This window comes from Stigmatopora argus, chromosome 5 (genome assembly GCF_051989625.1).
Source record: "Stigmatopora argus isolate UIUO_Sarg chromosome 5, RoL_Sarg_1.0, whole genome shotgun sequence".
In the NCBI taxonomy this organism is placed as follows: Eukaryota; Metazoa; Chordata; class Actinopteri; order Syngnathiformes; family Syngnathidae; genus Stigmatopora; species Stigmatopora argus.
The window spans coordinates 5511667-5527698 of NC_135391.1; the positions used below are offsets into that span (position 1 = coordinate 5511667).

Consider the following 16032-nt stretch of genomic DNA (forward strand, 5'->3'; position numbering starts at 1 on the left):
CAGTAATTACAGCAGTCCAGAAGAGGCTAAGTCAGCTGAGTGTGGTGAGGAGGAGCAAAAACAAATGACCTGTTGCTGCTCTTCTTTTACAGGGCAGAAGACACCACCCTCAACACAGCACAAAAGTGGTGGGAGGAGCTTTCCATGTCGCTCTTCCTTCCAATAAGAGCTTCCTACCTTGTGATTGTTTAGATGCAGCTTCCTGGTCTCACGCATCTATTTGAACTATAAATGCCATCTTTGAAAGGTAATACATAGAAGTCCATTATGGATTGTTCTCAGTGAACCCGATATTGTGTAACTGGCACCTTTATCAGCAGATCTGTGTTGCTTAGCCAAAAATAAATAATGCTGCTATATTATGTATTTAACCTTACTGGTGATTCTATAACAGAAACTTTGTTAGAATTGCGCTCCCCTGGTTTGCTCAGTTCAGTTTTGACATTAGTCACTAATTTGTCCTTGCATATTGTCAAGCCTTGCCACGCAAGGTTATAGCAAACGGTTTTAGCTTTCAGTGTCTCGACAGTGATGCACAATGAGTCATAAACCAAAATGCAGATACATTTGAGGCTTCTTCCATCACTCTGATTGCAGGTTTTCGAACAAAAAAAAGAATTGAAGGTCCTGGAAACCTATTTTCATGATTTGGTTCTCATCTCATTTTCTAAACCGCTTTATCCTCACTAGGGGCGCAGGGGGTGCTGGAGCCTATCCCAGCTGACACCCTTAATTGGTGGCCAGCCAATCGCAGGGCACAAGGAGACAAACAACCATTCACACGTACTCATATCTAGAGGCAATTTAGAGTGTCCAATCAACCTACCATGCATGTCTTTGGAATGTGGGAGGAAACCGGAGTACCCGAAGAAAACCCACACAGGCCCAGGGAGAACATGCAAACTCCACACAGGTGGACCGACCTGGATTTGAACCCAGGTCCCCTCCTCTGTGAGGCCGACGCACTAACTAATCATCCACCGGTCTGCCTGATTTGGTTCTAAATAAATTAAATATATTTGAAGATTGGGGCTGAAAATGTACTGCGAGCAGAACTTTTCATAGGCAGAACTGAATGAGGAATTTCCCAACAATGGCAGATCCATGAGTTTCTGGTTTGCCCCGCCCATTTTATGGAGACTGAGCGCCATCAGTGACAATTTGACGCAATTGCAACCTCCGCATGTTTTATTTGGCCACCAAGCTCTCCCCCAAAATAACAAATACAAATAAAAAGCATCTACCCTTTTGTCTTTATATGTATATTATGTGGAAAGCAGAAAAATCCAAATCATCACACGTTTCCAGGAAGCTTTGGAGGCAAGTCTTGCATCGTATGAAAGTGGCCGACTATAACATTCCCCTGGTTGAATTTCTAAAAGTGCTCTCCCAGGTAATTGAATCAACAACAACAAAACAATAGCGGCGCTTCGGTGTAATAAAAGCAATTGCAAGACATATTTTATAAATATATTTCTTTCAGGGAGCCAATGATATGAAGGGAAACTATACACATCAAATGAAAGCATGCAAAACTGGACTTAGAAACTAACGCTTATGGGAGAGCAAGCTGACATTTAAAACAATAACATGGAAAATTTGATATCGAGTCGATATGAATCTGTAAACTTCCTTCCTTCATCTTTTATTTCACTCATCTGGAAATATGTGGTTGGAACTATAAGAGTTTTTTTCTGTACTGTGACAAACTCACCTGACCTTTATGCACTGCTTGTGGGAAAAAAAAGCTTTAGGATGTCAAACTGGCCTTTGATGCTAACACAAAACGCTAGCTGCAAAAAATAGTAATGCGTTGTCATTTCTTAGGGGGTGGATGGCATTTATTATCCAGTATAATTGCATTTAAAAGTAGTTTATCATATAGTTTTGACTTTTACTTAGCAATTGGAAACATGAATAGCCCCCCCTGTATGCAGTATATACAGTACATAGCCCACCCCCCATACTCACGCCGCTATCACTTCAAAGGATGTTGATTGGTCATTTTTAAACTGTCATTTATGTATAAAGGAAATGACCAAATGCCTCATTTAAGACCTGTTGATTTAAATTTTCATGAATTACACTTATCTTTGGTTTGCAGAAACAGAAAATAGGGAAATGTTATGGTGGTCTATTTACTTTTGCGTCAGTCACAGGAGTAAATATGGATTTTGTTTCTCGATGTTGTTCTTTGTGTTCTTATTCAAAGAGAACCAAATTTAACAGGATTTCTTTCCATCATAAATGCGACATTTTGTCCACATACTGTTTCTTAATGGGATGTTGCTGCACTGCCTTTAATGAGACCCCAAATAATTGTAGTGGAGACAAAAATGACTGAACAGCTGACCAAGCTAACAACCTGAATTGAATTGGTTGCCAGCCAATTGCAGGGCACAAACAGACAATGACCAATCACACACACCTTGGGACAATATGAAGTGCTCAATCAGCCTGCCATGTGTGTTTGTGTGAACCCCTAACCCGCCCGTATATGTATCTATAAGAATCTTTATGGGCTGCTTTTTTAATGACCACAAATAGTCAATCAAGCATTGGTGTCAAACATATGGCCCGTGGGCCAAAAGTGGTCCATTAGGGGGCCTGATCCGGCCCACGTGGGTGTTCTGCCTGACTTTGTAGCTTATTCACATTGTACATACAGATGTTTGGGTTTTTTATTGACCCGGGTGCTGTAAAACTACAATTTTGTAAGTTCTGTGAGTAAGTGCGCTGTCATATTTGTTCTGTCATCCCCTGGCATCAAAACTGTGCGGTCAATGGCAGCCAATGTGGTAACAATAAATGCTAAAATCCCCCAAAACTAACAGGAAGTAACCAAAAATCAGCAGAAAGCGAGCAACACACAGGAAGCTGGCTGTAAATTCCTCCAAAACAATAGAAAAGAAATCAAAACTTACAGAAAGTGACCCATAAATGTGAGCCTAAATTGACAAGTCCTGCAAAATTAAATCACTGCCTTCCATTGACAACGCTAGAGGTCCAAATAAACTTAAACTGGCTGTGGAACGGAAGCCAATGAGTTAAATTCTTTAAAAAAAAAAAACTTCAGTGCCAACTCTACCCCTGCCAATTGCTCATTTGGAACTCTGTGAAAAGGGACCAGGGACGTGTTAAAATAAAGGTCATACACCAGGTTGGGGAGCGCCTCCTGAACAAGCCTTCGCTTAACACACACAAAGGAAGTGGTCTTCACTGGGTAGCTAATGACCACTGGGGGCCCCTCGCGCCTGTGTTGGGGTCCTTGTTCACAGAGGCCAATGGGCGGGGATCCATTTATATCTGCCTTGGAGAAGAAGAAAAAAAATCCACCCAAGTCCTGCTGCGATGCGTGCAGCAGAAGCACACGCTCTAGCACACATACACACATGCACATGCACACGCACGCACGCACGCACATACACACATTCCCAATTGGACACTCATTTTGAAGCTGCCACAGCGACGCATGCAACATCGCGACTACTGTCGTCCGACGTGTGCTTTGATTCTGGAACTTCTCGAGATGCGATCTTTCCAACTCCTTCAAGACTGAGGATTTTAAAATCGCACTCTGTTTTCTGTCCCTTTTCTCCTCCTCCTTTTCCTCCTCTTCCTCCTCCTTCTAGTTTCCTGTTAGAAAGCCTGGGAGGGAGTTGAGCGGACAGCCCCGATTCGACGTAAAAAACTAAATGACGGGGATCCAAAGCCCTCATTTTTCTACATCGCCCGGACGTTGTATAGCCAGAGGAGCCTAAAGAAGGAGAAACGGACAAGACGACGGGACATCGACTAGGATGTGGAATGATTTATAACTCGGGGAAAAAAAGAAGAGAAACTAAACGGCTGTTCGGAGAAGAGGAGGAGGGCGGCAGTTGGGGTCTTCGGTTGAAGAAACGCGCAGCATCGCTTCGATCGCCGCGTTGAAATGGTCACAAAAAGGTAAGTTTTGTCCTCGTGGCGATGCTTGATAGTGACGTGTTCGAGTCTCACCTGTTTTCTTTGATGCATAAAAAGCGTTGGCATGCATGTTTGATGTTTTGATTTTTTGATAACGGTTTTTTTCGGGTCTTTCGTTGTGGTACAACTTTATGTCCATTCATAGCGCAGTGTAAACAAAGCGCACTGCGGTCAGCAGCCGTTGGAAAGGAATCAACAAATAAGCATACATCATTTTAAATTCGAATTGTCAGAGCTTTTTTTTCTCGGATTCCTAGATTGGTTGTTCCTTGTCTTGTCTTTTGGGGATGGTCTGGTGTGATGTTGACAAATTTTGAGTTTGATTGTCAGAGAACTTTCGGCCGCTTTTTTATTGATGCTGATTAAATCAACAGTTTTCTTATCTTGGAGATGCTTTTCGGCTCCAGGGATTCTTGATTGAAGCGCAGGGGGGAAAGTCATCATCCTGGATGCAACGGTCAGTCAGTCCACTGTGAAAATTCGTTTGCACCTTTTAACATCCTTTGAAATCTCGTTAGATGTCGATTTAAATCGTAAGACATACATTTTTGTGGTTTAACGACCTGTTGTCCCTCTTTTTTGTCTCAATGGGAAAAGTATTAGCCCTTTTTTATGCATTGGTCCTTGAAATAAATGCTTTAATCCCATAAAAACCTGGGTCCACACATCACATTTAGACCGTAATCTTATTCATTCATTTTCTGAACCGCTCAGTTTCACAAGGGTCGTGGGGGGTGCTGAAGCCTATCCCAGCTCACTATACTGGCAACCAGCAGGGGACACCCTGAATCGGTGGCCAGACAATTGCAGAACACAGTGAGACGGACAGCCACCATAATATTGACATTTAGTATATAAGTGGGACTATATGACCCGAGTTGTGATGCCCACATATGTGGAGAAAAGAAAAAATCTCATGTAAAATAAATAAAAACAGAAATATACTCTTTTATGGCCCCCAATATTAATCCAGATGTTTACGTTACGTGTTCTGATTCATTTCAATTGGGAAGAGGGGCTATGTGCGCTAGTCTTTGAGTTCTATTGAAGTCGCTAGATGTCCAATCTATTTTAGCTAAGAGAGATAGCAGCGGTGGACGGCCCGGCGGTTGAGTGGTTAGCGTGTTGGCCTCACGGTGGGGGACCTGGGTTCAAATCCAGGTTGGTCCACCTGTGTGGAGTTTGCATGTTCTTCCCGGGCCTGTGTGGGTTTTCTCCGGGTACTCTGGTTTCCTCCCACATTCTAAAGATGTGCATGGTAGGCTGATTTGACACTAAATTGCCCCTAGGCATGAATGTGAGCGTGAATGGTTGTTTGTCTCCTTATGCCCTGCGATTGGCTGGCCACCAATTCAGGGTGTTCCCTGCCTCTAGCCCAAAGTCAGCTGGGATAGGCTCCAGCACCCCTTGTGACCCTAGTGAGGATAAAGCGGTTCAGAAAATGAGATATGGCAGCGGTCAACCACTGTCAGCCTCTCCCCGACGAAATGGATTGGCTGTCGAGCACCGTCATTGGCAGCCAATGAGTTAAATGAGTGCCTTATTAAGGGTTAGCTTTGCTTGAGTGATTATTGTAATTATGGAGGTGGGGGCAGGCGTCCACTTATGGACAGCAAGGAGATTTTTTTTTCTTCTGAGGAAAAAAAAAAGTGGTGCCTTGGAGGGGCTTTCTTTTACAAGCCGAATGGTGCCAGTGCTTGTTAACTAACAGACAACGTGGGAGGGGCGGAGGCTTTTGTTTCCTGGGGAGGGGGTTGGTTGCCATAGACAGTAGTGTTTATGGTATGGAGGAGGTAGGATGTCTTAATTTGACTGCTTTTTGAATTTACAGTTTACTTCCTGTGTGACATGGGTCACATGGTTTTTGGTTCTCATCAGTTGTTCACTGTTGTAGAGGTTTCCTTTGGGTTTTCCACATTCCCAAAATGTTAGTTTTATTGAAGACTTAGTGTTCTGTGATTGAATGGCGACCAATCCTGGGTGTACCATGCTTCTCACAGACACTCAGCTGTGACATGCTCCAGCTCACCGGCACCCTAACGAGAGCAAGTTGTACAATTTAAAGTTAGCAAAAGGATTTTGAATAAAAGCAGTGGATTTCAATATCTGTGTGGTAGCTCGCAGTTGAGTTTTGGATTTGGCGTTGCAGAGGATAATCCATCCCAAATTCTGTTTACTTCTGTAATTTGTCAACTCAAATTGGAAAACCCCTTAAAATAGACTTAATCCTTGTGTATGAATAAACAGAGTAGATTATGTTAGATGGAGAAAGGTTAAAGGAGGCTTTCATCAGGAGGTCGTAAATCACTTCCTCGTGTCATGCAAATGATTCTCAGTTATAGAGAAAATCCTTCAAATCCAGTTTTCATTGCACGGCACACACACATGCACACACATTGACACGGAGGTAGCAGTTGGCCCCGGATGTTAATGACTCAATGGAGAGCGTCGATAGGACTCCTGCCGGCTTGATATCTTCATTGTTGGACACACAATGGGCTCCACATCCTGTCAACCAGCCTCCTTCCCATGTTGCCTGATGTACCTTTTGTGTTTTTTTTCTTTCACACTTGCAGATCCGAGCATGCATTAGTCTTAGTATATATGGTACATCTATATTCACTAGTCCCATGACCAAAAGACCACACGCAACAGACACACCTATAAGTGTACACGTTCTTGTAGTTCCGTTTCATCAATTGTGCTACTCCATTCGCCACCAATCAGTGCGAATGTGTCATTCCCTTTAAAGGGAGCACACTGATAGTCCTTGACATGACAGGAGAAAATGATTTTCCCACATCAGAAATGTGGATGCATGCGAAGTGTAGCAACATGTCCTTGTTAACCACAAACGGATGCAGTGAAATTTTGGCACAAACTGCCCCCATTGCAAAAACACAGCCCTCTTTTGGTACTATGATGGATGGGGATTATATTCAGTTATTCAACTCCTCATAATGGTCAGTACCGGTCTATAGTAGGCCAGAGGCTGCGTATATCCTGGACTGGTCACCAGCCAGTTGCAGTACAAACAATGAATTGATCATAAGTAGTTTTTCAACTGTGCAAAGGTGATAATTAATGAATCATGTATGAAATTTAGGTCCAATTGTACCGCCGATCTCGACTGAAAAGGTTCTGTAGTCTCATCTTGTTTGAAGTCCCGAGTAGAAAACACAACATGAGCTACGCCACATCCATCCATCTCATTAAAATTCATATTAGAAATTAACTAGTCAACTAAACACACATTCGTGATATTAATAATGCCCAATGGAGTTTCTCCATCTGTTCGTGCTTGCGCATCATCCTATTGCCTTCACCTCTGTTGGTTTTAAATTTTCCCCATGTGTACACATACTCTATGTGACAGAAACTGTGTGTTTTGACACCAAAGGGTCAACATTGCATCATGTCCGCTACATCGCCCCTGTGCCAGATGTCTCCTGCCTGCTCTATGTTTAATTGTCATCAGTGTGTCACATGCATCACGTCAACGCAACAGATACGGCGGTCCGCGTGGCGAGCAGCTGAATTCACAGTAAACTCCCGTGATAATAGGACGATTCCAGCTTATGTAACGATTTGCGGTGAAGATCACTCAGTCCTTGTTCAAGCCTGATATGTCTCGAAATGATATAATATATTTTGAAAGGATAAAAACGTTTTGCGGAGCAGCGGCACCAAGTATCAAAAACAAAGGGCTTGCACCCACCCTCGATGGTTTGATGAATTTAATTTCCTTGAAAAAAATAGACATTTAAAAAGCAAACACGTCTCTTGAAAAGTATGATGCAAATCCGCTGTGACACGTACCAAGCGATAGTTCATGCTAGGCCAGATGCAAGTCTGGAGAGTTGAACAGATGGGTTGTGCACATTGAAGTCTTGGTGTGTGTGTGTGTTTTGTGCCAGCGGGTTAACAACTGGAGATAAGGCTGGGCTGGACAGCCTTATGTTTAGAGATGCAGGCAAACAAGCCGTTTGTTACAATAATGGGATTTGTCAAGGTGTACTTGAATGTGCCGGTGTTATTGGTGCTGCTGATTGCTTCGTTATGAAGGTGCGTACACTCACCACACACTTCACCGGGTACTCTGTCACACAGCTAAGATACTTAAAGAGTTAAAGTATTGCTTCTAAGCTTAGGTTAAGCCAGGGGTGGGCAAACTATTCCACAAAGGGCTGCAGTCGGTGCGGGTTTTCATTTCAACCCATTGAGAGGGCACCTTTTCACCAATCCGGTGTCCTACAAGTGCAATCAGTGGATTGCAGTCAGGTGCTTCTTGTTTTCTGCAGGAATCTCATTGGTTAAACTGTCTGTGCTATATCGGTTGGAACAAAAACCTGCACCCACACTGGCCCTCGAGGACCGGTTTGCCCATGCCTGGGTTAAGCTGTATCACATTTTCTGCCTCTACATTGACTTGAGTATTGTTATGGGTTTTCTGATGTTGTCAGGAAAGAAATTGGTTTAAAAAAATGTCATCCAAAGTGGTGTTGAACTGCAATTCATCATCATGCTGAGACATCTTTTATTTAAATACGCATCGGAATGAGTTATGTAAAAATTCCACAAAGAACACAGAGCAGAGGAAACGATATTACAGTCAAATCAAAAGCTTTTCGACCCTTTCTCACAGTACACTGCACAAACTGCAGTCCACTCCGAGCACTTTAACTAACGCCTGTTGAGACATTTCTGTCAGGCCGCTGGATGAATCTTGTGATTTTGGCAGGGGCTGTGATTGCAGTTGTTGCGAGACAAGAAGCTTTTGCTCCTCCAGCAACTTATACTTCGCTTCGATCTCTCTCTCTCGCTCTCTCTCTCTTTCAGTCTCTGTCTCTGTCTCTCTCTCTATCGGTCAGTACATCCCTCCAAGTGCTTGTTTTTGCTCACTGCAGGTAGTCTACCGGGGTCCTTTTTGCATGGCCAGAGAGTGGGCACTTAGCACTCATAGAGCTCAAATGGAATTGATCAGACAAGTGCACGGTCAGCGTATTTTTGAAGCCAATGTGCCTCGGGAAAGTAGTGTAATAAACCGTATGGTGTCTCTAATTGCACTGCTTTTTGCTTTAAATGTCCCAGCAGAAGCAAATCAATTCAGTTAAATTAAATGAATTGCAGTCGGTATAGTCTTCGAAAAGGCTTTTGTAGACTCAAATTATAGAGCATATGGTCTAATATATATTTGTCGCTTTCAATGAATGATGTAATCTCCCCCGCCCCCCTTGTTCCAGAAGAAATCAATAAATGAATAAACCTCGAAGGTAGACCGTTTTCCAAGGAAGTCATACCGGTGGAAAATTCAATGTGGCGCACCCAAGTGTTTCTTTGGGGCAAATTAGAAGAGTATTCAAACTCGGATCAAGCAAATCTTTTTACAATTTGAATATTTTATGGGATAAGCCCATTCATTCTGACTAGTAATTTTCAGGCTGATTGGTGTCATTTTAAAAAAAATGGAAGAGATTCCTAATCCTGCGACTGTTATTAGACATGTTTGATTGGTTATATGGAAGCTATAGAAGCTTTTTGGGGCTCCGCCAAGTGAATGCACTTCTGCATAATGTATGAATCTTAGATGGAAGTGGCGGAGAGGGCTGACCTGTTTGTTTCTTACCAGCTGACCACTGTCGGCCATCTGCTTTCTACCAGTCGCGGCTTCTTTTTTGGTCTCTTAAGCTAGAACCCATCACTTTTTTCGTTCTATTCAATAACAAACATTTTCACTTGTCATTATATGGTATCCCCAGACTGTTTTAAAAGAGAATATTTTTTGTCTCACCCCTGTAAAAGCACAAGTACTGACCTTTAAGATGTGTACCACTATAAATGTTACAATTTATGTCTGATCTGAATGTTCTCTCAAAATGTGTGAAGTTATAAAGCCTTAGTCAGGAGGTCATTTCATCAGCGTCTTTAAGCCGCATTGACATTATAGGACTTAAAATGGTCGTCGGGGTGTTTCACTGTTCACTGTAGGATTTGCACCCTTAGGTTTTTTTTTTACTATATACCTTATATGAAGTAAGATAAGTGGGTGGAGGCCAGCATTACGAGATGTTTTATTTTGTCTGGGTCTCAATGCCACCTGCTCTAGTTTTTTACTGAAAACATCCTTTTGATTAGAATAGACCACATGTGTCAAAGTGGCGGCCCGGGGGCCAAATCTGGCCCCTCCGCATCATTTTGTGTGGCCCGGGAAAGTAAATCATGAGTGCCGACTTTCTGTTTTAGGATCAAATTAAAATCAAGAGTATAGATGTATATTACATTTCCTGATTTTCCTCCTTTTAAATCAATAATTGTAATTCTTTAATCAATTGTTTCTGTGTTTTTAGTTCAAAAATCATTTTGTAAAATCTAAAAATATATTTAAAAAAAGCTAAAATAAACATTGTTTTAGATCTATAAAAAACTGAATATTCAGGGATTTTAATCCAGTTCTTTTAATCCATTTATTTAAAAAAAATCTAAATATTATATCTAAAATGGTCCGGCCCACATGAAATCAAGTTGACGTTAAAGCAGCCCGCTGGAATAGACAAACGATAAGATGCTAAAGTACAACTGTTGGAAACTTTTGTTGCGTTGAACATAAAACTGCTGTTCAAAACATTTTCTAATGTGAAAAAGGTGCTGTCTGGAAGGATATGGATTTATTAATTTCTGTTCTTTTTTGTCTGTAGCTTGAGGATATTTCAGTATAACATTGTTCCAATGTAATAGTACAATCTGATGTTAACCGTTCGTTATATCTCTCAGCATTTTTACTCTACTGCATCTTCTTGTTTTGTTCCTTATTTTGGATCCATCCGTCGTGACTACGACTGAGAAGCATAAGCTTGATTGGGAAGAGATGGTAAAGTTCTCAGTGGGAAATTTTGTACGCAAGCCAACTGTTTTTCGGGGGCGTTTGGAGAGCTCAGTGGATGCGACTTTTGTTTGGACTGACTCAGTATAAGTTTTGAGGCTGAGTGTGTTTTGTTTTTGTATTCTTGTCTTATTATTTTGGTTGCGGTGCCACGTCAAAGCTGTTCGGATCTCAATGAATGCTGACATGCATTTTGTTCAAAGTCACTGGCACTTTTTCTTTGTACGTCTCTGTGTATTTTTGAATGCTTTTGCATACTCAGCAGCTCAGCCGATGCCTTTTTTTCCCTTGGTTATGCATCCAGATAGGTGCAGTCAACCAGTAGGGTGTGTGTGTGTGTGTATTTTCATTGTGGTATCAAGAGCATGGTATTTTGTTTTTACGACAGGGCCTTTTGGCATTGTTCTGGTCCAACAGACCCTCCCTACTGCGGGGCTGCCCGTAAGTGGCAGGAAGTGCCAGTAGCACACTGCATGAGCGCACCCGCGTACTGTAATGCACATGCAGCCCTATCCATGCTAACGCCTCGTAAAGTTTTAAAAAGACAATAAATCGTAACCCTGTGGCTGGCAGGCTGGTAAACGGATGCTTATACGGGTAGGCTCCGCATCCAGACTAATGGTCTCTCTTCGGGGTAGGTACTGTACAGGGGCCAGTCCAGGCTTATCAACTGCAGCTCAATTAGCCTTTCCCTGAGCTTAAGTGTGGGCGTTGCTCAGCCTTGGGAAGTGCGAACAACCTCTGCCTTTCCAAACTGTGTTTTTCTAAAGTCTTGAAGGTTGACTACACATTTCTTTTGTGCCCTTGCTTTCAATTGAAGCGTTTACGTATACTGAACTTGCTGAACTCCATTCTATCAAATGTTTTGAACAAAAATTAGCATTTAAAAGAAAAAATGAAAAGCTTTTTTTCTAAAATGTAAAATTACGTACTCTATAATCACAATGTTCAACCAGACCATATTGTTACTCAACTTCTTTTCAGAAAAGGAAAAGTTTGCCCTTGCAAAAACTTTTTTTTTCATACACAGTATGTTTTTGCTGTTTAACGTTACATTTTTGTAAAAGTAAAGCTCTATTCTCGTTTCGAATAGCCAATCAGAGACCGTGGAGACAAAGGGTCACCCAGTTTAATGCAACTCTTAAATCTACATTCAAATTTCTAAGGGTAAAACACTGTTTCAGTTGGTTTCAAAAGAAGACGTGAGATGTTTGAGGTTTCTTTCTTCCTTAGAATTTGTTTTGAGATTATCTATGATCAAACAATCAAAGACAAAGGCGCATTGTGGTATGGGAAAGAAGTAAGATGCAATCCCTCCCTGCGACTGACTAATTAGATTCCACCTCTAGGATGGCAGTGTAGCAAGTCTGAAAACATTGGATCCCACAAGCCAATGCTGCTTTTCTTCATTAGGCAGTAAGCGATACTGTGCTCACAGCATCTGCTGACTCTTCCTTGTCTCTCTTTGCCTCTGCATCCTTACAAAGGTTTATGATACATAGCTCCATTTTTTTACTCCAAAAAGAGATACAAGCTAAAGTACGTATCTTGTCCAAATAGCTGTTGTTTTTTTGCCGGCGTTGCAAACTTATCTCCTTAACGGTAAATTGGCTTTTTCATGCTAGAGGGCAAGTACAGGTGGAAAATGGATTACTATATATGCAAATCTACTTTTAAAATGCATGCACCCTACACAATATAGTTGTATGGTTACATTAGACAGCGATTAAAAAGAAATCTGATGGTGTAGGTCTGACCGATAATTTTATGTGTTTGGTTGCAGAATAAAAAACTGATTTCAGCATTACTTTATCAAGTTGTTTTTCCCCACAGTTTACTTTGTAGTCACAACATGGGCACAGCTACTAGCTGTATTCATTGCCATAACATATTAATGTTAATTTAACATGCTCTTTTCCTTCACTAATCATTATTACTTATTTCTCTTGACTAAACAACATGGTTATTATGGTGCCTTTCATTCTTGTTCCTTTCGTTCTTTCATTAAGAAATGGAGGGGGGGAAACCTAGGATCAGTTCTGGATTCCTCACCTCAGAAATCCAGATCTAAACTCTAAAAACAGTCTTTCCCAGTGTTTTTCCTTTCCAGAACTTTTTAACATGTATGTAGTTGACTATCATTCACTCATGTTTTTTTCAATTTGCCATCGAACCAGCAATATACATTTAACTCTCCAGTGTCTGTTTGTAAAACTAAATTATTTTTTAAAAAAGCCTTTCATGTCAAGCGTAATTTAGGCTGAAAGGGGCAATTATTTTATTTTAAAGGCTTCTTTAACCCAGGGTTTAATAAGGCTATCACTGGTTTACGTCCTATTGGGCCCACCGTGAGACAACCCCCACGCATTTCCCTTGAGCCCAGCTGTATCAGCAGCTGGAGCTATAAAAATGCTGTTGTGAAGGTGTTAGTCTGGATTGTGTACTGCGGACTTATTGGAAGAGTGGCACAGTCTTTCAGCCTTAATTCTACTGCAGACTCACCTTTGACCCTTGGCGGTTGGACTGCCCCAGTGCTGCTCTATTCCCAAGTCCACTGCTCTTAGCTGGATGATAATAGACTGTGTGAGGTGACAGATAGATGGAGATAAATAAACTGAGAGACACGGAACACTTTGTGGGTCGAAGCCAGGGAGAGAAAACAAGATTGGGTTGCCAGGTGAGTTGCCGGCGCTCTGACGGAAGAAAAGAAGAGATGGTTGTGGTCTGTTTTTGTACCAAGGGGCTTTTTATACCTTTTCTGCTTCAGGCTGTCAATTGACTATGTGGACACACTGTGGAATCCAGTAAATAATAATTGTGTGTTCTGCAAGAGCTGTTCGTTTTCAGCTGATCAATATATTTTGGAATTGGATGTCGTTAGTGCCAAGCCAAAGTCTGGGTAAATGAAAGGGAGGCAGGGAAGTTTAGGGTGAAGCCACAAAAATCATATGAATTAGAAACACGGCTTGCTGTGGTCACTCTTGTGTGGGAAGAGTGAGACATTTTGGGTAGATTTTTGCTTACAACTTTGTGGCAACAGTTTGGGGAAGGCCCTTTTCTCTTCCAGCTTGACTGGTGCACAAAACAAAGGGTATAAAGGCATGTTGGGATGAGTTTGGAGTTTCTCCGTCCCCTCGATTTTACACAGTTTAGACCCCGTTCACCGAATTCTCGAAAATTAGGATGCAAAAGTTGAGCGGTACGCACATGTTATGAATCAATGGGAATTTTGACCTGAGGCTCAACTTGTCGACCAAAAACTTGTAAATGTATTCATGCTTGGCACCCAAATTTTTACAGCTTACAGCTTCTTTCCATGTTTAACTTGTTTTTTTATTACTATTTTCGGAGGGAATCGACACGTTGCGACCATCTAATGCTACGTTTTGAGCCTTTATCCAAGAATTTGTTAGGTTTGGAAAAATATATTTGGCGCACAACTGCAACCATTACATCCCAACATTGCACACCTGACAGGATAGTATTCCATTGAATGTTTTTTTGCTTATTCCATTTTATGTAAAAGACCAGGGAGGAAAGTCGAGATTCTGTATTATAATTTTTAGCCTGAAACCATGCAGACAAGATGCAGTAAAATGCATGAAACCACAAACACACACACACACACACACACACACACACCTTCTTTCAGGCTGTTTGTGTCAAATAATCAATATCACTCTGCTTAAAAAAAGCCTGAAAATAATCAGAAGAGACAGTTAGAAAAAAAATGGGGGAAAGGGAGGGGGTTCCATTAAATGCATTTAAAGCCATCTCACAATGTCTTTACTGATCATATCTGCCCCTCTTGATGCAAAAAATACTATTATTATGAGTAAAAGGCCAAATCTTACCAAATTAAATTATAAATGATTTAAATTGGTTCCTTTTTCAGACGAATAACCGGCCAGGAATCCACCACTCTGTATTCATCCACTTTTTCATATTTTTAAAGCACGGCATCTTTGATTTGTGTACCAGGGTTAGATTTCTCAAACAATTTGTGTTTCACTCCCTCAGGAGATGGCCTTGCGTTTTAATTAATTGATTTTGAAATTCACTTAGCTGCGGCGTATGTGTGTGTCTACGAGGGAGACATGGTTGTTTGTGAGTTATTTGCAGTTTTCTACACCAAGCGATCCCCTGACACGTTGATGGATAACGAGTGGAGCTGTGTCTTTCTTTGTATATTCCTGAGTAGTGAATTCGAATACAAAAGCGGGTAAAAAGCGGTCAAAAGTCGTCATTTTTTTACGAAAGCGGCCACGCAGATGAGAAGTTTGTAGCCTTCTTTCAGCTTGTTTTTATAGGCGGATAAAAATCAGACTTTTTATCAAGACACTTGAGAACCGTTTTAATTCGTGGGCAAATATCGCGTCATATATGTCCCCTTTTTTTCTGTCTGCGAGTACCTGAGCTCATACCTGTGAGTCCATGTGTGTAATTTGTCTTTAGCTTCTGCTGCATGTGCAATCGTGTTGTTCTCCATCTGCTGTGCGCTGCGATTGACCGCCTCATGTATTATGCAGAATCAACATTGTCCATTTGTAAGCTGCTTTCACTGTGGAGTATTGCTTCAGGTTTAGGCTTCACGACGGTTGAATTGTTATCTGTTGGTCCACTTGAACGTTGTACAACTGACTGTGACTATGCTGTGTGTTCTGCCAGGTCCACGCTGTCTGTCATGATTTTTTTCCACTTTAATTTGTATGCATTCGCTTTGTGTCTGTGCGTGCCTCTGCCTTTGTTTCACTGAGCCGGTATGACTGTTTTTTGTCTGGCTTCAATGGGAATGGGAATTAGCGCGTGTGGGTACAACTAATGTCTTTGTGTCTCCGTCAAGGTAAATAGTGTGTTTCTACCTGTATTTCTAAGTGATAAATGTTCCACAGAAAAATGGAACATCGATACAAACTGTTCCCAAACATTGTCATCCTATTGGATATGCAACTTCACACAGCTGCGCACAAACCGATTAGGTATAAATTGCATGCTGTTATAGTCTATGATGATGATTTATTTGCCTTTTGGACACAAAGGTTGACCAGCTGTTTCCTTCAGATGCAAACGTTAACTTAAAACAATTTTGGTCAATAACTTCACTGATCCTTCTCATTTATTTCAATAAATACTAGTCTTTTTTGCGTTTAACCTCTTTTGCGCTATTTATATCCGTGGAAAAGATAAAT

At 41.4% G+C, this 16032-nt stretch overlaps 2 protein-coding genes across 9 annotated transcripts in view; both read left to right on the plus strand.

Annotated features, from left to right (window-relative positions):
- The window catches only part of arvcfb (ARVCF delta catenin family member b), a 340912-nt gene extending 326373 nt beyond the window's left edge, over positions 1-14539 (plus strand). For all 7 annotated transcript variants that reach the window (XM_077601832.1, XM_077601828.1, XM_077601831.1 and 4 more), the window contains one exon: positions 14527-14539. The gene's annotated coding sequence lies outside the window, so the exon portion shown is untranslated. The remainder of the gene's footprint in view (positions 1-14526) is intronic.
- sema4c (sema domain, immunoglobulin domain (Ig), transmembrane domain (TM) and short cytoplasmic domain, (semaphorin) 4C) overlaps positions 1-16032 on the plus strand; it is a 226463-nt gene that overhangs the window by 153704 nt on the left and 56727 nt on the right. For both annotated transcript variants that reach the window (XR_013300455.1, XM_077601836.1), the window contains exons 8-9: positions 93-247; positions 3633-3945. The gene's annotated coding sequence lies outside the window, so the exon portion shown is untranslated. The remainder of the gene's footprint in view (positions 1-92; positions 248-3632; positions 3946-16032) is intronic.